The 21,837-nt window shown below is 35.7% G+C and overlaps 1 protein-coding gene across 5 annotated transcripts in view; it reads left to right on the top strand.

Moving 5' to 3' along the window:
* Window positions 1–21,837, top strand: part of LRRC4C (leucine rich repeat containing 4C) — a 497,868-nt gene that overhangs the window by 288,900 nt on the left and 187,131 nt on the right. The window lies entirely within an intron of this gene.

Genomic DNA, 21,837 nt, shown 5'->3' with positions numbered 1-21,837 from the left:
GCTATTACCTTCTTTTAAAACTTTATTCTTGGCTATTCATGTATAACATTTTTTATATTTGCATATGGTTGTATGAGAAAAAAGTGTTTAAATGTATGATTGGTGAACAATATTTAGGACAGACCTCAAACTGACTTTTAAGATGGTAACTGTAGGCTCTCTATAGACAGCAGAAGCAAATAGGGTATGAATTTCTTGTGACTCACCTATGTCAGTCTTGTAGTTATGTTTGTGCTTAAAGCATAAAGCAAAGCTAAGTATTATTAATTAATAGTTTAAAAAGTCTGCATGCAGTCCAAGGCATGTGGGGTGCAGCAACTGTAAAGCCTTTTATTCTTGATGTGAGCACAGTCTTGTATTTTTATTTGTACAGAGGAATACTGAATCACAAGAGAAATTTAGGGTATAGAAGACTTTTCAGTCTGATTTTTCACTTTGTTGCATTTTTTGTACAGTCATGATTGCGAAAAAAGAATTCTAATGGCTATGAGCACTAGAATGGGAATTTTACATTTTCACTTTTCATATAATTAAATAGATTTTGAACCTTTTTGGTGGTGAAGGAACAGTTTTGATTTTTTTTTTTTGTATTAGCATTTTCTGAGACTTTTTCCTACAGGCAAGTATGCTATTAGGTGAGAATTATTTTGTGTTGTGAGTTTTATAACCATCTAGGTCTTAAAGAAAGCTTTCGAGATGACAAAATTAGAAATAATGATATTATAAGAATATCAGGACTATTTTTTCTGTAGTCTTTTCTCCCCCCCCAAAAACCAGTCTTTATAAATCAAGGAAGAACATTATTTTCTTCTAAAGAATAATTTGTTTTCTTTTTGGTATTTCAGATGTATAGAAAATCATTTTACTGAAGAGCAGTTTTTAGTATGCCTTATAGTAGAATGTTACTATATTCTTTGATAGCACTGTTAGAAATTTATGGGCAATGATGAATGTCATGTTTTGAAAACTGCTAAGGGGTGTTTTGTGAAAGTTTTTGGTGTGTTGATGCAATATAATTGGAGAACTTGTAGTAATGGTGATTAATTTTGAATACATTATTTGCATTAGTTGGTATTAACTGAGAGGCAAACTGAAGAAAGATAGAAATTCTAAATTTTCTAAGTATCATAAATGTGAAAATGTGATGGATGTAGACCTGCCTGAATTGATATTTGGTCTCTATTTCTCTTCCTCATAGAAAAAAAAGAGTAAAAACTAACTTTGTACTATAGGTATTTATTCTGTTACTGCCACTTGTCTTTGAGAATTCCTATCTCCAATCTGTGTACCACCTGTAGGGTGGAATTCTGCCCATTTATTTATATATGTCTTAGAGCTTCAGGGTTTTGGAGTTTTTGGCATACTATTGGCTGAATGGTAATATCAGGAAGTTTTTTGGTTAATATATAATATTCCTCAAATCATATGTCTAGGTACAGATAGTACCACTGTCAGTCTTATAGTTACAGAAATATTTTTTAAAATACATTCTGGAATTACTTTTTTATTGCAGAAGAGAATTTTTGTGTATGAAAAAATTTCATTCCATAAACGTCTGCTTGAAATGGATGTTTTTCATAATGCTTGAGGAAGCACAAATGGCATATATGGTGTTTATATTATCTAACTACTCATACTATTATCTTCTGAATAAAATTAGAAATTCACAAGCTTGTTTATTCAGTTTGCATGGCAAGGTTTTGGTAGTGGGAGGGCTACAAGGGTGGCTTCTGTGAGAAGCTGCCAGAAGCTTCCCCCATGTCTGATGGAGTCAATGCCAGCTGGCTCCAAGATGGACCCACCACTGACCCCTCAGTGACAGTGGCAGTGCTGCTGCCTGCACAACAGCAGCAGCAGTGAGAAGAGGGAAGTGAGAGTGAATGAAGGAAACAGCTCTGCAGACCACAAGGTCAGGGAAGAAGGAGACAGATGAGGTGCTCTGGGCAGCCCATGGTGCAACCATGTTGAGGCTGGTTGTGCCTCTGCAGCCCATAGTGAAGCAGAGATCCACCTGCCCAGCTGAGGAGAGGAGTTACAGAAAGGTTTAGGGACATCTGGCATCAAGCCAGCATCAACCCACCACAGCTTGTCATGATGATGCAGGTGTGTATTACAGCAGTTAACCTTTTCTTTTCCTCTTCAGCTCAAATGGTAGGTTTGCAGGTTTTTCAGGATCAACAAGACCTCATTATCTAATATTGGACGTGAATTGGACAAACCTATAGCATTTAAAGTACTGTGTACTAAATACACTTGTTATGATGTTACCTTTTTTCATGGGAAGCTTGGCTTTAAACAATATCATAGTGTTTAAACACATTTTGTTGTAATGGACAGAGAAATTGGAGTTTGTGACAGACTTTAATGCAAAAAAAATTTCAGGTGCATTACAAGTAATTTAGGAACAATCCCTTCATAAAAACCTTAACAGCAAAAAGTAACTTTATCTTCCTCAACTGGTGTAACTTAAGCAAGTGCAAGGTTGAAGACTCGAAAATTTTCACATCTTTTGAACAGGAAAGAGTTGACCCGTCTAAAATTTATTTACAACGGAGCAAATCTTTTCAAATACATCTCAGAAAACCCTTAGACTGAGCTATTCTTTTCATCACTTAAGGAGACAAATAGATGTGCTTTAGTCATTTTGCTATTGCAGGTCAAATTCTGCATTACGTCTCAAAGTTTAGACAACCAACCTTTTCTGAGGGAAGAGAAGACAAACATTCCAAATAATAGCTGTTATAAACCACCAACAGGTGATATATCAATAGCATTTATTTTCAAAATTTTATACTCACCTTGGGTAATGAATTGGACCTACTGAACCTTTGTCCTCTCACAATTTGTCATCTGCATCAGCAAAAATTCCTTGGAGCTTTTCCCAAGGACCAGGATGAGAACCAGTGCACTCTGAGAAAAGCATATACTATGCTTGCAGGTTCTCCAGGCTTTAAGTACAAAACCAAAATTGAAAGTAATGGCACAGTACTTTGTATCTTTGTGACTTTGTAATCCAGATTGTATGGTCCTCAAAATCCACTACTATAAAATAATGAAAAATATTGTCAATATTTAGGCTTTAATGTGCTCCAGAAGGAAAAGATTGATGAAGTACTATGCTGAAAGTTGCTTGAAAAATCTATGAAAATGGTAGCCTTGAAGTCATAAATCCATTTATCCTGAACTTTTTGGAAAACTGTCATTCCTGCATAAGGTTTTCTAACTGACCAATGAAATTTCAAAGCAACAGGTGTTTTAGTAACAGCTTTCATTCTTAGGTGAGAAATGTTGAAAACTTCAATATTAGTGGTTACTGATACTCTTTAACTTCTCGTACTAGATACAGAGAGAGATTAATTACTGTGAGACTAATGGGGGAGAGCAAAAAAAGCAAAGAACAGAAGTCCACATGACAAAAGCAAAAAACTAGAAAATATATTTTAAAATATTTGAAACCCCTTTGGATTTAGGAGTTTTTATGTGACCTTATGTGACATTCAAGAGGAGCAGTTGTTATTCCAGAATGACGAAGAACTGTCTGAAAGTGCTCAGAGTTAGTCCTCAAGGAACTGACCTGCCATCAATAGGTAAAGGTATTTTGGAAGATAATATAAACTCTTGCAGCCAGTAGCTAATGACAACTGCTTCTCACTGTTCATCTGCAGAAAGATGGATCTGCTTTGTACTTCGGGACTAGTTCACTGCTTTTACTGGCACATTTCATTTCATCTCATTTTAAATTAAAAATGAGGCTAAAATAATTGTGGTTAAAAGATGACAGAAATTCCTCTCAGTATGTAAAATTATATTGGATTAAAGGATGTCTTATAAATATTAAAATTAATTATTTTGGAAGAAAATAATTAAGGTGACACATCTATTGTAAACATCAGTATTTTTCAACCATCTTCTTTTCTTTATATCCTATTTTTAATGTAGGCACGAGGACATTTTCACAAGTAAAAATTTTAGCACAGTTCCAATTGAAATACATAAGAATAATTTTTCTCATTTCCCACAGTGTCTGAAATATTTAGCATAAATCTGTGAGTATTGTGTCTTCCCTAAGGCATAGGAAGTTTATGGACAGCTCTACTTCTAATTCAAAGTGTGCACTGTATGGTCTGGATTATACTGTGAACTATATTGCCTATATTGTCTAAGCAAACAACTTTGTGACTCAAATGACTGTTTCTTTTCACCTTTCCTGCTGCCACCACAAGTAGTTTCCATGTGGAGCTACATCATTATGTTGCTGATCAAACATTGCAGTGAAAATCTCCGACAGTTTTAAATTCCCTATAGAAGGATATGTCACTGTTATTATGGAAGAATCCTCTCAAGCTTGCTTTCACTAGGAAACAAATAACATTGCTTAGGAAAATTATAAGTACTGAAAAAGCTACTGAATATACTGATATAAGTTAGAACTTATATGGTTCTTAATAATAATTTCTTTAATTTACAACTCTCCCCACAGTTTCAAAAAAAACATCAAAAAAGTTAATCATGTGATTCAACATAGATATGATACCAGGCACCCTCTCAGAATGTAACACATCAAGTAATAAAAATAATTTAAGACTACTGTTTCTCTTATCCATCTGCATATAGATGTTTTGCCATTCAAGATCCCTGATAAATCACTTGAAATGGATAACTTCTTTCTCTTTTGCATATGATCTCTTTTTTCTTTTTTTTTTTTTACCCACAAAGCTTCATATATTAGTGCCATGGTCTAGTAACCGTGGTGGTAGTGGATCAAGGCTTGGACTTGATGATCTCAGAAGCCTTTTCCAACCCAGCTGATTCTATGACTCTATGATTATGGGATACCAAAACTTAGAGATTCAGGACTGAATATTTCCCACATCTCGGGACAGAGGATGAGGCTCTGTCTCCATTTCTTACTGAAACAAAAATAATGAATATGAGGCTCTGCAGGGCCTTCTGAGACGTTCGTATAGACTGTGAAGATGAATTAATGAGCAAAGTGGAGAGCATAAATGAAGATCAGAGTTTCATGGTTAAGTGCATTATCATAGGAGCATCACACAAAATGGTATATAATCAAATGAGTAGTTGCAAGGCTAGAAAGGTCTCTAAAAAGTATTATCTCTTACTGTCTTGATTCACATATCTGGCTGAATGTGTGATTTAATGAAAATTAAGCACTCTTAAATTGCTGATACCATCAAGTGTCTGTATTTTATATATTATTGTGTATTTAACTGCATGTTAGAAGTCCACATTTAATTAAAAAAATAGGAATTAGTACAGAAAGAAATGTACATAATTTTCAGTAAACACCAGAAATACGTGTAGAACTGCTCGAGCCATGCATGAGAACCCCCTGAGCAAGGCTGACATATGGCTGGTGATATCCTGTAGGGAAATGTAGAGTGGAAGGAGGTAATAATAATCCTTCTCAGAAAATAAAGGTCACAAGTGATAGTAAATGCCAAGAAATCATCAGGGATTTTTTTATAGCCTATTGGGTCAGTAAAACCTCAGTAGGCTCATGTATTTCTTTAACTGTAAAAAAAAGATCCCCAGTTTGGATCAGGGAATATAATGGCTTGCGAATGAAGTAGAAAATCTGCATTAAGGGGAATTTGATGACTCCGTGGTAGATAAGCTTGTCCATATTTTAATTTCAAAACGGACTTCATATATATGTAGTTTAACTTACTTTAACTAGCTTTAATTCACTAAACTACAGTTCAACTATCCAGTATAACTCACCCATCCATTTAGGCCAGGTTTTTAATGAATTTTTGCATTATGGGAGTCATCATACAGGAAAATTACAAGGTTTTCTAGTAGACATATAGATAACAATAACAAATTGAATTACAAAATAAATTACTGATTTAAATTCAATGAAATTGATATGTCTGTAAAAATACTGAACTTTATCAAAATATTTTATTGTCTACTAATCTATTTGTCGTTTCCAGATGTAAGACTTTAATCCAGTATGCTTTTTACGTCTAAGCAAGCTGTCACCAGATTACTTGAGAAACCCTACAAATATAGTTTTGTATTTCATGCTAATATCAAAATACAGTGCTGCATTATATTTTAGTATTGTTATTAATCTGGTTCCTTCTAGTTATTGGCAAATGAGAGTTAGTTCTCAGTATGGTTAGGATTCTGTGTTAACAATAGTTGATAGCATTAGATAAGTGCATGATTCTTTAGCAATCGCTTGTAGTTTTGCATATTTGGGCTATAGGAACTTTGGCTTTGTAAACATGTTTGTAAAAATAAATAGGGAAGCTAAAACCATAATGATGGCTGTAGTGTGTTTTTTGGATTACTGCCACTATGACTGGGAAAATCATTCATGAGATTATTCTGGCAATTATACAGGGCTATAGATCCAGTAAAGGGCATACCTTATATTGTGAAACAATAAAAAACCAAAATAGCAGAGTGAAGAGCAAAGGAAAGTCATTTCACTGTGGTTTTGTCAAATGCAGCACTGTATTCACTCTGATACGGCATCCAGCTCCTTGGTCTCTTTGTCGTCTGTCCTTCACACTAGATATATAAGATGTATAAAGAGAGTGTGTGGACTTAGTTGAAGTCAGTATTCTTTAACTATTAGCATTTTAGTGCTTTGAGGAATTGCCCTTTCATTGAATTAGACTACCTTCTGCCCTTTAGCCTCCAGTGATGCAAGGAAATAAGGACTAACTGTGAAACTGAGTGTAATTACTGGGGGACTGTATGCAGTTTTTTAACATTAGAACTCTTTTTAGAGTAACAAGCAGGTATGATGATGAGGAAGAAATAAATACTTTTGTTCAGCTTTTGCATTTGCATGCTCTTTTATGTTAGATGTGTAAACATTTTATAGATGTAAATTAAGGATTGGCTTTATGAAACCTGTAAATATAGCTTAATAAACAACTTGTACTTCCTAAATGATTTTATAAAGTAAGATTTAGGACCATTACACTTCCCTAAAACAGCAGGCTTTGCCTTTTTCTTTTTTTATTTTTTTTTTTTAATCATAGATGCAGGTCAGATCTCCTATCCAGGCCCAAGTTGAGTCAAGTGTCATTGGATTTTTATGCAATTAATTGACAATGAAAGGTTCCTATACTTAGAATAATAGGGAATCAGGGTGTTCTAAAAGAAAAGACAAAGAATGAGAGAAGGATAACAAAACTGCAAATTTTGTCGTGGCGTGGACTGTGAGAATGGCTTTTATATGTCATGCTGTCAAAGTGGATCCAAATGCAAGGAGGAAGGGGGCAAGAGTAGTAGCATCTTGTCTGGGGCTGATCAGTCTGTCTGTTTCATTTGTGTCTGTTTCACTTGCCCAAGGTGTCTTCAGTCCTGTTCCCACTTCTGTCATTTCAGAAAGAGCTTAGATTTCTTTCTTCCAGCTTCATGCTGCAAATGTAAAGTATTTTATACTTACTGTTCCTGTATACAGATAAAGAAAAATGAATGATGATTTTAGAAACTCCTAAATTCTGCACATGAGAAAAAGTGGTTTCTGCCCTCTCTCCAACTCTGCTCTGTAGAAAGATGGAAGGGTGATCAGCTTTGAGAAGTAAAATTGCTTTAACACTGGATTTATGAAAGGTTTACATCACATTAAAACTTTCATGTTGTTACTGAGTTTTTTGAAGAGTGTGGAGAGTAAAACTGTATAACACTTTTTCCTACCTTTGTCTTCAGATAAAAGGAGGAGCTTTCGTACAGCCAGTTGTGCTGCTCAGTTATTTTGTGGTGGAAGATAGTGCTAACATAAAATGTATGTTTTGAAAAACTCATCCTATAAAAGAGATCACAATTTTTCTGATTCTATGACCTCCAGTGCCAAAATCTTCATATGTCTGAGAGGTGCAAGATGTATGCTGCATACCTCAGAAAAGTAACACTAGCGAGTAGTTCATAGATGGGGACAATAACAGCTTCTTAGGGGTTCTCAGTTCCCTGTTAAGTGATGGGGCTCAGCCTGCAGATGTAACTGGACTCTTGAGCTACCCTGTGGTAACTTGCAGTTCCTTCCACAGAGATGCATATAGCTCAGCAGCACCTACACTGTGATTGTTTTGCTGTCTGGATACTCTCTGTGGGCAGGAGAGAAATAGTGGCTTTGATGGATTCAGTGGCCCTTTGGAGAGGTACTTTTGCTTGCCAAATAAGTGTTAAGGCTGCTCAGGTATGTAGTTTAGACCAGCTATCTGATTTTTAGTTAAAATAAATCCCGTTGTGGGTGACCCAAGCAAAATTTTGTACCCACTTCCAGCTCAGTTTGCTGGACGAATCTTTTCTATTGCCTACTTTGAGGGAAAAACACCATGCAATTGGCATAACCATATAGGGACAAATAAAATACTAAGGTGGTTAGTAACTACAAGTATTTGTTGAGGGATATTATGGAAAGTTTTAAAAACTTCTGGAAATTAGCGCAGTTTTCCTAAAGTCAATAGATTTAAACTATTTGAAAATTTGTTCTAGATCTTTTAAATACTAAAGTTATGTGTCATTAAGGATGTTGGCTTGACCATGTTTTTGTTGTACAGATGGGATGACATCAAATTTCTCAGGTCACTTTCCCCTCAGCAAATGCATTGGAAGCCTGTTCTGTTCTTACTGTGCCCATTTAATCATTATTTTTTGCTGCTATTGCAAAGGATGGTGCCCATTTTAGTTTGACTGGTGATTTTTCTGAACATCAGTCTGCTATGCGCTGTACTGAGATCCACCAAACTTATTTCAAATTACAAGTGAGAACATCCCACCTTTTACTCCTCCACACACTGCTCTTAATATAGGGATTGTATTCACATCAAAGTTGTCAGAATGTTTCTGTGATCTCATTAGCTATACTTATTTCTACCTACAGAATAAATGAATCATCAACTGAAACAGCACTAAAGACCAACTGCTAAAACTCACATGGCTATATGTATATCCATGCTGAGAATAGATATCTTCTCAAGTCTGTAGATTCAAGTTGTTAAAACTGCCAGATTTGTAGACCTAAAAAGGGTTAAGTCATTTTTGAAATGGATTTGAGTCTAAAGTCTTTAACATGGAAACAAAATCATTAAGCTCATTAAAAAGTAGTTTTATAATTTCATATGAATAAAACCAATTTTTGTTTATAGAACACTGAAGGAAGTGAACCAAAAATATGTTTTAATGTTTGTGGATTTTTTTTCTCTGTTTTTGTTTATGTAGTTAAAATTCAGAGTCATTTCATTTTATGACTGTGTGAGGTAAATTACATAGGTGGTACCAAACAGAAATTAGCTGAGTGAGTTCAGCCAATTTAAATGCTTCTGAATATAAGCATTCACTGTAGGGGAGTGATATCATGTTAAATGAGAAAATGAAGAGAAATTGGACTTAGGTAGAAGCTAGGTGTGAAACAGGCGAGGTAGGTGTGTTGGTGGTGGATGACAGCAGGTATAGAACCCTCATAGTGAAAAACTAAAAGGAATCTAATGTCCAGCTACTGATTACTTATATACTATTTGAGGATAGTTTTAGAAGCTCAATTGGGAAGTGTAGTGACTGGAAACTAAAATCTGTAACAACCAGCATCCATTTGCCTAGAGAGGCTGGGCAATACAGAGTGTGTCTGTATTGTGTACCAGCAAGTTGAGGCAGGTACCTCTCTGAAAGTTGAAGACTCTCATTCACTCTTCATGGACAAGAAAGAGAAATAGGTCTAGCAGAGAAAAGAGAGAGTTCAGTCTTGGTTTGTTGGACATGGAATTCTTCTCATTCTGTATCCTCTTTCTTTACATCTACAGACTTGACAAAGTGAGATTTACTCTGCTGACAAGGAATGTAAAGTGAAGGAAAACATAAAACACTACATCTTCTCTTTCTTCTTTGGTGAAACAGAGATATGCAGTCTAAAAGCATTTTTTGTGCAGAGGCGCTCCATGTATCACTGCCACACACAACTCCTCTATGTCTGTGCAGAACCAATCTAGTGGAATAAGTGAATGTCTGACCAATGAAAACAAATCTTGCACTAGTACACACACACACTAATATTCTGAATTGCAGGAGAAACAGCTTTTCCCTGTAGAGCTTTGACAGGAGTTTGTGTCTGCATCTGTCTCATTTCCAGACGCAAGAACAATAAATCTGAACTAGAATTAGGAATTCCTACCTGTGCAACCGAAACTCCATATTTCCAGAATTCAATATCATATATTTTTTGAGTTATAAAATTCTTACAAATGGAGGAATGAGTTTTGTAAAGAGCCATGAGTAGAGAATAGTGTCCTTTGTGATACTGTGGGGAATTTCCCAAACTATCAGTTTGAGATCGAAGTACATTGCATCAAAATTACATGTCCTTAATAGTCTTTTGCAATCATTCAATCATGTCACCTTATTATCAAATGCTGGAAAACCTCTGTAGAAATCCAATTCCACATCATGCTGTATTGTTCTAAGACAAATTTTCATAGGCCAAAATGTAAACCTAAGTACCAATAAGCTGTGTAACTCCAAAAGCAAAAAATTACTGTGTAGATTCAGACCTTGTCAGACAGGGAAACATTCTTCTCAGGTAAATTGGCTGAATGTAATGAAGTTTTACATGAACAGTGACCTTCAAAAATCTGGTATTTCAGTATCATGAAGTCAAGTAATAAATTATGTGATACGGTATAGCTGATTTAGCTGATTCTGTTCACTGCCAGTCTGCATATCTGTATGTCTAGATCAAGGAACTAAGAATTTCACTGCAAAGGCTTTGAATGTCCTGCAGTCAACTTGTGTCCAGTCAGGCTGACTGCATTTGGAAAACAGGGAGTAAGAAGGAGTTGGCAGTGGCATCCTGCCAAAGGCAAATGAAGAAGGCAGCATGAAGAATGAAGCATGAGCTACAGGAGAGGATGGAAAGGAGTATATGGGAGGGAGAAGTCTGTGATAGTCTAATTTGTCTATTTTAATCTATTGTCCAATTTATCTCATTCATCTATTTTATCTCTGTATTTTTTATTTATCTTACTTCTAACTGTTTTAGTGTAAGCAGAGAGGCTGTAGAATCTGGAAACACAGGGTGAGAGACACAGCCTCAGCCAATATAAATCAGGGTACTTCCTTTGAAGACTGAGAATCTATCCATTAATATCATGTAAAGTTACTGGGGTTTGATTTCTAGAAGAGTTGACAGAGCACACACATCTCAGGGTGAAGTAAATGGAAAAGACAGGCTCAATATCTCTGAAAATCAGGCCTCTGATTTCTAATAGGTCATAGGAATTTATAAACAAAAGATTAAATTATTCTGCTATATTTTACAGCCTGCAAGCCCACCACCCTAGCCATAGTTACACAGCTCTGTGTGGTAAACAAGTATAATTCAGCTTATGAAGAATCCTGGTTTTGTTTTTTTGTGGGGGGGGTTGGTTTTGTTTTTTTTCATTCTAGTTTAATTCTGAAAATACTTTTACTTCCAAATATATTTTCTGTGTTATGAACCACCATTTTGTTTACAGATTCCAGTTTTTTAAATTATGTTAATAGGTCTCATAAAGAAACATAGTACACTAGGGCAGATGGGAGAGGCTGGGTAATACCTATGAAACATTTGAGGAAACTGAGTACAGGCTTTGCTACAGGGATCCACTGAAGCTTTAAATACAAATTCTCTTTCAGTAGGGAGTAGGCAAAGTCTAGAAAACTACTTTGGAATTTACCCCCTTTCTAGTTCAGGCAAGTAGCATTAACAAATATCAGGTTCAATTGAATTTTGCCTGTGCTATGATCTGTCCATCCTCGAGGCAGCATGCTGCCCATGAAGGTGACAGAATAAGAATTATTTTCTCCAAGAAGTTTTCACACACATTGGGAATCCTGATGATTCACTGTACAGATGATCATTACAAGCAAAGTGCTATGCTAAAACCAGATTTTAAATTGTGTGACTGTGTATGTTTGTATGGATAAAAAGAAAGGAAGCATGGGGCATAAGTCAAAAACCTGAAGTAATGTAAACTTCTGTTACACTTGACATTTGAGCTTTTCCAGTGAGTTCTTTGTGTAAAAGTCCATTCCTGGGCATTACTGTCACTTCTGCTTTCTCTATGGAACATTAACTCTGTTTTCATTGCTCACATCTAGCAATGATCAGATGAAGCGTGGCATATTCAAGCTGATAACCTATGATTTGCTTTCTTTAGATACAGACATATACACATATTTCAGTACCATCCTTTTCCTGCTGGCTTCTTTTGTTACAATGCTAGTTCTTCCATATAGAAAATAAACCCCAAAACCAAAACCCAAACAACAAAAAATCTCCCCCTTTTTTTTTTCCTTTGCTGATGAAACATTTAAAAATGTACTTATGAAATGATACAACTGACCCATCAGGTTGGATCTTAACAGGCTATAAGGTATAAGGCTCAAGCATCATACCTGCTATGCAAGTTGATTCATCTTTCAGGATTGTTTTGTTTAGAATGAAAAGAATTACAGGAGGGACGTAACTCTGCTACGCATCTAGTTCTGTTTTGGGGAGTTTCTAGTGAAAAGCCTTGCTTTGGAAACTAAGACTGATGAAACAAGCTACTTCTCTGATTTTCTATTTCTGGTGATATTAGTGTAGTCTGAGATACCCACTGAAAAGTGTGGAGATAAACTGTTTTGCAGAACTGTTGGTGTAGTGGCTTGAAAGGAATATGCAGAGCACAACTATCTGGTGTAGGCAGAGGTGGTGTGTTAACAGGAAAACTGGAAACTGAAACAATAGGAAAGTTGTTAATCTGGGATGTAGTGCAATCATTTATTTACGGAAGCCTACAAGATTTAGTTTTACATGGTTTTCTAGTTATCATCTGTTATTACATCAATTGACCTGTTAATAACTCTTATTAACTTTAGGATGATCTGAGCTAGGGTGGTAGGATAGAAAGTTTGGTTCTCTGTGCATTTTAAGTGTTATGGTATTTTCTATAGCACAGGGCTATCATGTATCTTGTAACATAGGTGATAGCCTAACTATGCTAGAGAGACATGAGGAATTGTAGTAGGCAAAGTAAAGAAGAATATGATGGGAGCAGAAGTATAGAAAGAAAAGTATGGCGATTATATAACAAAAGTGATTACAACCATATGTTGTATTAAACCTTTTGAAGTGTTAATTTTCCCTTACCCCTGCAGGGGCTCCTAGTCTCCATAACAAGAGAGGACAAAGATGAAACAGATCATACAGAGACTTATAAAGACAAGTGAGAGTTAAGCCATTGTCTACAAGGCTTAATATTCCAGTGGTCAGTATGTTGAAAAACAGTGGATTAAGTAAGAGAAGGTGGAAGAATCTTGCATTTGTATTTATACTGTATTTCTTCTCTTGAGCATTGGTTGTTAGGTAACTTTGAAAAGTAAAATGCCAGTATTCTGCAAATTTAAACATCTCCTGTACCTAAAGTCTCTAACCTGAAGTCACTAACTCACCAGCAATATCTTATATCCATATGTGACGATCATTAATTTTCAGAATTGCTCAATTCCTCGTGCAGATCTGTGACATTTTCAGATTTAGAGACAGACAAGTGCATGAACTTTGCTAATTTCCATATCATGTGTGGAAAATTATCCAGAATTTTTTACATTAAAATTCAAAGTTCATACAGCACACCTTCCATATAGCATTGCTGCAGATTAAATTCACTTATGCATTAGGAAAGGTGCCAATGCAATTATAATAGAAGGCTGAAGTGCTGAAATGATAAAGTAGTTCTTTTGCTGCCTTGGCACACGTTCAGCACCCCACTTTGATTCAGACATCATTCCCCATTTGGTAAGACTCTTGAGAGTAATAATAAATTATGTATTATGAACCTGATTTGTTAGGAGAGGATGTGAAGCACACTGGAAATCTAGTACAAAATAGCTGCAGGTTTTTCAGATCATGCATATAACAGTTCTGGAAATTTGGTTCTTATGCCTGTGCACTTCTGAATTAAGGACTTCCTTACAGTGACTCTTCAGTAAATGTCATAGAAATATAATCCTTGTTTGGACAAATGCCAGACAGAACAGCAGCCACTCCCTCAGTCTCATCAGCTGGACTAAGTGCATTGAATTGTTTTGTTCATGAAGCAACGTCATCTGTGTCAAAATCATATAGCATGTCATTTTCCTGTGCACTCAGACTGATTGATTAGTTCCCAGTCATTCTAAATGTATTTCTGTTAAATAGTTCGTAGAGCTAATAGCTTTTGAAAGGATTTTTTTCATAGGAAAAGGTCATTAGTCCCAATAACACTTTTGAAAGGAGCTGCTGTTTCTGACATTTTATTTTCGTTTCAGCATTTTCCATAGATATACTGTTTGCATTCATTTTTATTGGAAATGTTATGAAAATATTTATTGACATTTCTAACTTGAGGCTGATCTAATAATCAGTGAATGATAAAGATCATTTTGATGACTTCCTAGTAATTCCTCAAATACTCAAAAGGACAAAAAAGACATTTCTTAAAAACACAGTAATATGAAAACAATATTTTATACTGCTTAAAAAATGTTTTATACATTTTTGCTCATTTAAATTTCTCATGTATTTTAATGCTTGAAAACATGTTTTCCTCTCCAGTAATTTCAATTTTAAGTTACCATTTGGAGACACTCCTTTTAAGTTTCATAGGAAGATGTTAAACAGATACTGTATTCCACCTTCAAGTTGTAAGGATTGTATCTGTTGATGTGGCAGGCCTTTTGAAATATATATTTGTATAGGCAAATACATATATATGGGTGCTCAAGTAGTTCTATTAAGAATGAGTCATGATTTGTTATTAAAGGGCAGATAAATAATAGCAATAACATAAAACCTTCACTTTTTCTTTCTGGTTCAGAAGTGTAGGCAAAAATATGACTGAATATCTTTTTTAATAAGATAAATTATTGCTTAGACAAGGCTGCATTCAGAAGTGCGAGAGCTGTAATTAGGCACAGATTGATTGTATCATTCAACAGTGAAAACCAGGGGGAGATCTTGTTCTGAATAATTGCTCTAGATTAAAATCCAGTAGTAAAGTGTGGCATGAACAGACCTCTACTAGGAATTTAGGTATAATCTGGGGATTTACCATCTGGAGGTGGTGGGAGAATCTGAACATATTGGTCAGAGAATGACTATCTGCTGACAGTGTTAGGTAGCAGGGAAATGACAAAGCAGGTTCTAGAAGGCATTAAGTGAGAATTATTAGCAGCCTTAGAGGAGCACTACTGCCATTGCTACATAAGCCATATGTAGTGTGACATATCAGATACTATTCTAAGAAATAATGTGATTTCAAATATACTTAGTGGGGAGAGCTGTAGTGCCATTTAGAGAATATGAAAAGACAGGGCCTGTGTAGTGTAATCCAGCTGAAGCTGAGAGGTGATTTTCTATAAACATACTGGAGAAGGAGAATAATTATGTTATAAGTAAAGATTAGGACCACATAAATTATTATTAACCAGTCATAAATAAACTGAGAATAGATTTGAAGGAGGTCTGCAATAAGATGTGAAGTGAGATTCTAAAATGATTTCTAAATAGATTGGAGTCAGAACAACTAAATATAACAAAGGTAAGGTGGATATCTGGTATTAAAGCAGTGTTTGGTTGGCTTGCTGTAATCTTGAACTTCAAATATCAGATTATTTGAATTTTCCAGGGATACAAAACTTTTATAGTGACAATGACAGATCCATCCAATGTATTTAAAACATAGCATGTGTGTGTATGCATAGAAGTGAAAAAATTATATGTGCAAATATGTGTGTATGAATGTGTCTTCTCATTCTATTCTACTGTGGTCTTAAGTTGCTAATGCTATGCAAGAGGCATTATGATTTCCCAGGTGTTCATATTTTTGTAGCATCAACTATTAAATGTGGTAAGGTGTTACAGTAGTTGGACAAATAAATACTAATTTCAGTTACTTATTATTGGTGAATATTTTCAGTCATGGTTTTGAAGTGACAATTATTTGGGTTAGATTTAGAATGTGAGGACAATAATTTCTGTCAATTTTTTGACAAATTCATATGTGTTTTCATTCTTTAGAGGTATTTTGGGTGAGGTGCAACAGGATACATATAAAAGTGTTGGTAAAAAAGAAGATAAAATTATATTTAATACATTAAATAAACAAGTGTTTCAATCATAAAAAGATGTAATAGCAGAAGCATCAGAACTCACATGATCCAGAACTCACGTGATCCAGAACCTCTCAGTGTTTTGCATTTTCTAGATGGAACCAGTCATTATTTTTCTTAGCTCATTTCCGACAAGCTAAAGAATCCTTTTCTTTCACATAGAGCCTTTTATTCCTTGAGGATACCTAAAGGTTGTTGTGTACAACATTTATAATTTTACCTTCAAATATGCATTCAGCTCTAGGCTGGAACAAAGATGAATGCTTAAAGGCTCAAAATTTTCTGCTTTTTCAGGATGACAGTGGTTCTTTAGATTGCCTCTGTAATGAGAAAGCAAATGGTGCAACCTGTTCTAAAAGCCACCCACAAATTATGCCAGCACTGGGATCTGCAGACTCAGCATCTCTTGGGGAATTTTATAGAGAATAACTTTTTGTTCTCTTGTTGCAGCTTTCAGCTCAGGACTTTCTCATGTCTCTTTTTGTCTTCAAAAATTATCTTCAAAAGCCTGTTAACAATGCATAATTTTTTCTTACTTTGTTTGTTTAACAGATGTGTCTGAGGGATATCAAACTATTAAACTATACATGGCTATAGAATAATTCTAGATACTCTCAAATTATATGTTGTATTCTCTTTTATAAATTTACATGTGTAATTGTCCAACTTGTGAAAAAGGTTGAAACATTATTCAGGAGTTCTCATTTCCAGCTTTCTTGTCAACTGATGAGCTCATATTATCCAGCTTCTTTCTTAATTATATAGTGAGCACTCTGAATGAAGGCTTAAAATAGGCACCCACATTCAATTTTTATAAGGTATAATAGTACTGCCAGACAGTCTCCTTCTAGGTTTATGATCAGGGAATATAGAGAGAAAAGCAGGTCCTCTCTGCGTGGTTTGAATAAACCTTTTTTATTCACCTTCCTGCCTCTTCCCCCATGCAGATTAAAAGAGCTCAGAGCTGTGTAAACTGTTCTTTTACAGACTATTTCAGCTTAATTTCAAATCTCACTTTCACTGGGCATCCTGTGATTTACACTCGCGAGTGCTACAGGTGCTACAGGTGCTAGGGGATAAATTCGACTGGAGTGTATTCTTAGACAAATCAAACCATTCTTTTATGTGTACTTTCTAACATTTGGGACGTATAAACACCTGACAGTCTTCCTAATACTAGTCAGCTGCATTTGTGCTCCAGTGTATGGACAGCAATTTGGAATTTATTCCTATCTTAATGCTTTTGATTTACCACCTCCACTCTTCTCTCTAATTTTTCTGCCCACCATGTAAAATGTCTATCTTTTCTATATTATTAGAGACAGTTCACATAAAAACCTGATTGCTAGTATTTCTGGAGTGAGTGGTATTTGATTCCATTATAGCACTAAGCATCTCCTCTGGGGAGGGTATATAACTCGAACATTATTTTCTGAGAGGCTTAAAATTTGATAAAGTCTGACTGAGTCCTGCCATGTAACCTTACCATAAATACAACAATTTTCAAAAATCTGAAGTTAATTTTCTTGGTTTTTTGATTTGTTTGTTTGTTTTTCTTTATGCAAAAACATAAAAATATAGTAATGTTTTTGTCTACATCCTTCTTTTTCTCTGTTGAGGTATAGACTGGGGAATCAAGCTGTGAACAGCCTGTGAATTACCTCTGATATTGTATGTCAATCCACTATTATTATTTGGTCATATTCTTGGCCCTTATGCCTTGTATTCAGAAGACAGGAAACAGATTCCATGGTATGGAGTTTGGAAGACTGTTGAAACCCAGAGAGCTGTTACCGAAAAGGAACAATGTCATGGCTATATGCCAACTATTTTTATTCAGACTAAAAGCAGAAAATGACTGTTTTACAGAGGTAGGAAAGTCTTCCAAAAAATGGATACCGTAATAGTTGATGTAAGAAGTTAGAAGTCCAACAGAGAAAGTTTGCTGAGACAGCCCAGTGAAAAAAAAAATGAAAAAAGAAAACAGAGGGAAGGAGGTGTGTTTAGATAGAACTAAATACAGCTAAAAATGAAGGCTACAAATTTTAGAGAAGACTTCTTAGTCTGAATATGTGTGATTGAAGTAAGGCTAACTACCATAATACTGTAAATAGCTAAAGGGCAGTGGGGAGTCTAACAGAAGAAACAGTAGAAGAGAAATTGTATTTCATTTGGTTGAGTAAAAGTTCTAGTGTTTTAAAGGTGCTTAGTATTAGAAAATGTTTACAAAGTCTATTCTGCTTTCCTTAATCTAACATTTCTATCTGAAATTTTATACTGTGAGCCAGCATCCATGGACCTAGAACTCATGTAAATCTGTGTGTTTAAACTAGTGGCATTTGTTATTTTGTTGTCCAGTGTTCTGCCATCACTTTCTGTTGGGAACCACTGTAGACTGAAATTGAAACTGTATCATGAAATTACCTTGAGGTCAATGAACTGTCAAGAAATTACAGCCAAACCTTTCTGTGACTTTTCTCGGGGACCATGTTTCCTGGATGCACAGTTCTGGGTAGCCGGTTCTCCATGTTCTCCCAGGAGTGTGGGGGAAAGACTCTGTTGCACTAGGATGGGAAGCCATGTAGTTGTCTAGGAGCCCTGCCTCATCTGCTCCTTGACTAAAGTCGGGAATGAAACTTGCTAAAGTTTTCTATTTCGATAGAGGCTTTCTTGAGCCTAGATTTCCTAGGCTTTCAGGAAATCTACTGTGCTTCAACAGTAGACTTCATGTCTAAATTATTTATTCTTGATTTAATTTTTTCCTAGTTGAATCTTGAATATAAGCCTATAGGTCACTTACACATACATGTACACGCACACACTAATATAATTTTTATATCTCTATACATTCTTGCCAGATAAAACAATTCCTCATTCTTTTTAAGGAGAGTTGCATTTTTGATGTAATGAGAAACTGATGGTTATATTCAAAAGGAAAGAAATAATGTATTTCTAAAAAACTTTACCTGGCAATTTTTTTTTTCAAGAGCAGTAAATATATCATACGGATAGAATTCTAATTTTTTAAATGGTTACTACTCATTCAAATCTATCAATTTCCCTGAGGTTAAGGATCCACTTAACTAAAATATTATGTAAACTTTTATTCTCCTTCTTTGTCTCCTTTTTTTGGTCATTTTTGCTTTTTGTTTCTTTTTTCTTCTTTTTCCCTCTTATTACATTTTTCCTTTTTTTTTTCTTTTTTTTTCCATTTCTTTTTTTAAGGCATTATTTTACCTTTTTAATAGTGATGACTGGTCTGCTCAGTAGAAGTGGTGTGGACCCTTAATCATAGAGTCACAGAATATACTGAGTTGGAAGGGACAATTCCAATTTTTTTAACTTTTCAAAGTCATTACAGGCACACTGTGAACTAATTCACAGCAAAATAACTTTAGATTTTACTCATCTACATGTGAACAGGTCCATTTAGTTACTACTGGGTCTGAATAAAATAACATCCTATTGTATATCAGTGATATAACTTTTTTATACAGTTATGCAATTTTAGATCCTGTTCTTCGTACCTAAAAAAAGAAATGAAGCCTGAAATTTGTGAAAAATGTATTCTCATTTTAAGGCTGTTCTTTCATCTGACTTTTTATACTGCCATCATCTTCAAATCATGCAAAAACTGCCCTTTTCATACTGAAGTATGATGAGTAGGTATTTCATGAAGGCTTGTAAAACAATTATACCAGAATGCAGTAATATCAGCAAAATATTAGTGTGCCAATATCTAGTGCATATACTAGCACAGTAGATGCTCTATATGGACATAATTAGTGTAGTCTTTCAGCATATGGACTGACTTTGTAGAGGAAATGCAGCCCTGTTCCTAGAATTATATATTCAATAACATACTAGTCACGTTCAGGGGGGACATGCTGCAGTTTTCGGAGCTGAAGTAGATGTGATGTTTTGTGGTACCTGATATTGAAGCAGCTGTGTTCTGAGATAAAGTATGGAGTATGTTCAGCATCACAGCTGTTGTGCTGTGCTTAATTTGACAGTGAGAAAGGGCTTCACAGTAATCCTAACTGTTTGCCATAAAGATAGTGTACATGGAAACCATGGGCAATAAGACTTTACATTGACATCCTAGCCTTTACTATTCATAGCTACATTTATCATTTATCATTACATTTATTACAATTCTCATCTGGAATTAGATCTGATTTTCAGCAATAGCATTACAGTTCTGCTATTTGGTGAATTTTGGCTGGGATCTCCACCTGATAGCAAACTTAAATAACATAGTTTTCTGGTTATAAGAGTTTTCTACCATGTAAGAAATTACTTTTGCCCTCTGATAGTGTCTGGAGGAGCTGAGCTGGAATTATCTTAGCATCTCACTGTCCTTATCACTCAAGAAATACTTAACATAAAGCTTCTAGCTCCTTATGCATTTAGCACATTATGTCTTCTAGCATTATATTATAACCTAAAGAAGAAAAGGTTGTTTGGAAAAAGGGTTTTAGAAATTTCAAATTGCCTTTTTTCACCTACTTTATAAACTTTAATTAATATTCACCCATCTGTCTCCTTCCACTTCCTGCTTATGTACTTATGCAAATAAGACTATCAGTTTAGTGTGGAGGCTGGCAGGCCATTAAGGGGAGTGCAAATACATTGGAAAAGCAGAGTCTTCTTGTTTCTTATAGTTAAGAGGCTGGCTTTGAGAAACCATTACTCCAAGTATGGATCATAAATAAAATCTAATGCCAGTTCATCAGAAGTTTCTATTTCAACAGTTTATGGGAGATGTGCCAGGGAAGAATGAGGTGTATTTCTGCAGGAGTCTGCATCGTGAAGTGAGTCAAGGAACTGACTAAAAGTCAAATCATGTAGGCTGTTGATGAAGCCAACACAGGATCAAGACCAGTTTCTTAAGGCACTTTGCAGCCCAATCACACATAGAATCACACAGCATCATTTAGGTTGGAAAAAACCTCTGAGATTGAGTCCAAACTGTCAACTAGACCACAGCACTAAGACCCATGTCCAGTCATTTCTTGAACACTTCCAGGAATGGTGAATCCACCACCTCCCTGGGCAGTCTGTTCCAATGCTTAACCACCCTTTTTGTGAAAAAATTATTCCTGATGGCCAGCCCTGGTGCAGTTTGGGGGCTATGACCTCTTGTCCTGTTGCTAGTTACCTGGGAGAAGAGGCTGACATCCCCCTTGCTATAACCTCCTTCCAGGTAGTTGTAGAGAGTGATAAGGTCTCCCCTAAGCCTACTTTTCTTCAGGCAAAACAACCCCAGCTCCCTCAGCCCCTCCTTGTAAGACTTGTGCTTCAGACTCTCCACCAGCTCCATTGTCCTTCTCTGGACACACTTCAGCACCTCAAACGTCCTTCTTGTAGTGAGGGGCCCAGAACTGAACACAGGTTTCAAGATGCAGCCACACCAGTGCTAAGTACAGGAGGACAATCACTTCCGTGGTCCTGCTGGCACCACTAATACTGATATAGGCCAGGATGTCATTGGTTTTCTTGGCCACCTGGGCACACTGCTGGCTCCTGTTCAGCCAGTTGTGAACCAGCACCCTTGAGTCCTTTTCTGCTGGACACTTTCCAGCCACTCTTCCCCCAGTCTGTAGCTCTGCTTGGGGTTGTTGTGACTGAAGTGCAGTGCCCGGCACTTTGCCTTGTTGAACCTCATATCACTGATCTTGA

The sequence above is a fragment of the Chiroxiphia lanceolata genome, chromosome 6 (genome assembly GCF_009829145.1).
Source record: "Chiroxiphia lanceolata isolate bChiLan1 chromosome 6, bChiLan1.pri, whole genome shotgun sequence".
NCBI classification, from domain to species: Eukaryota; Metazoa; Chordata; class Aves; order Passeriformes; family Pipridae; genus Chiroxiphia; species Chiroxiphia lanceolata.
This window is presented reverse-complemented; position numbering and strand designations above follow the sequence as displayed.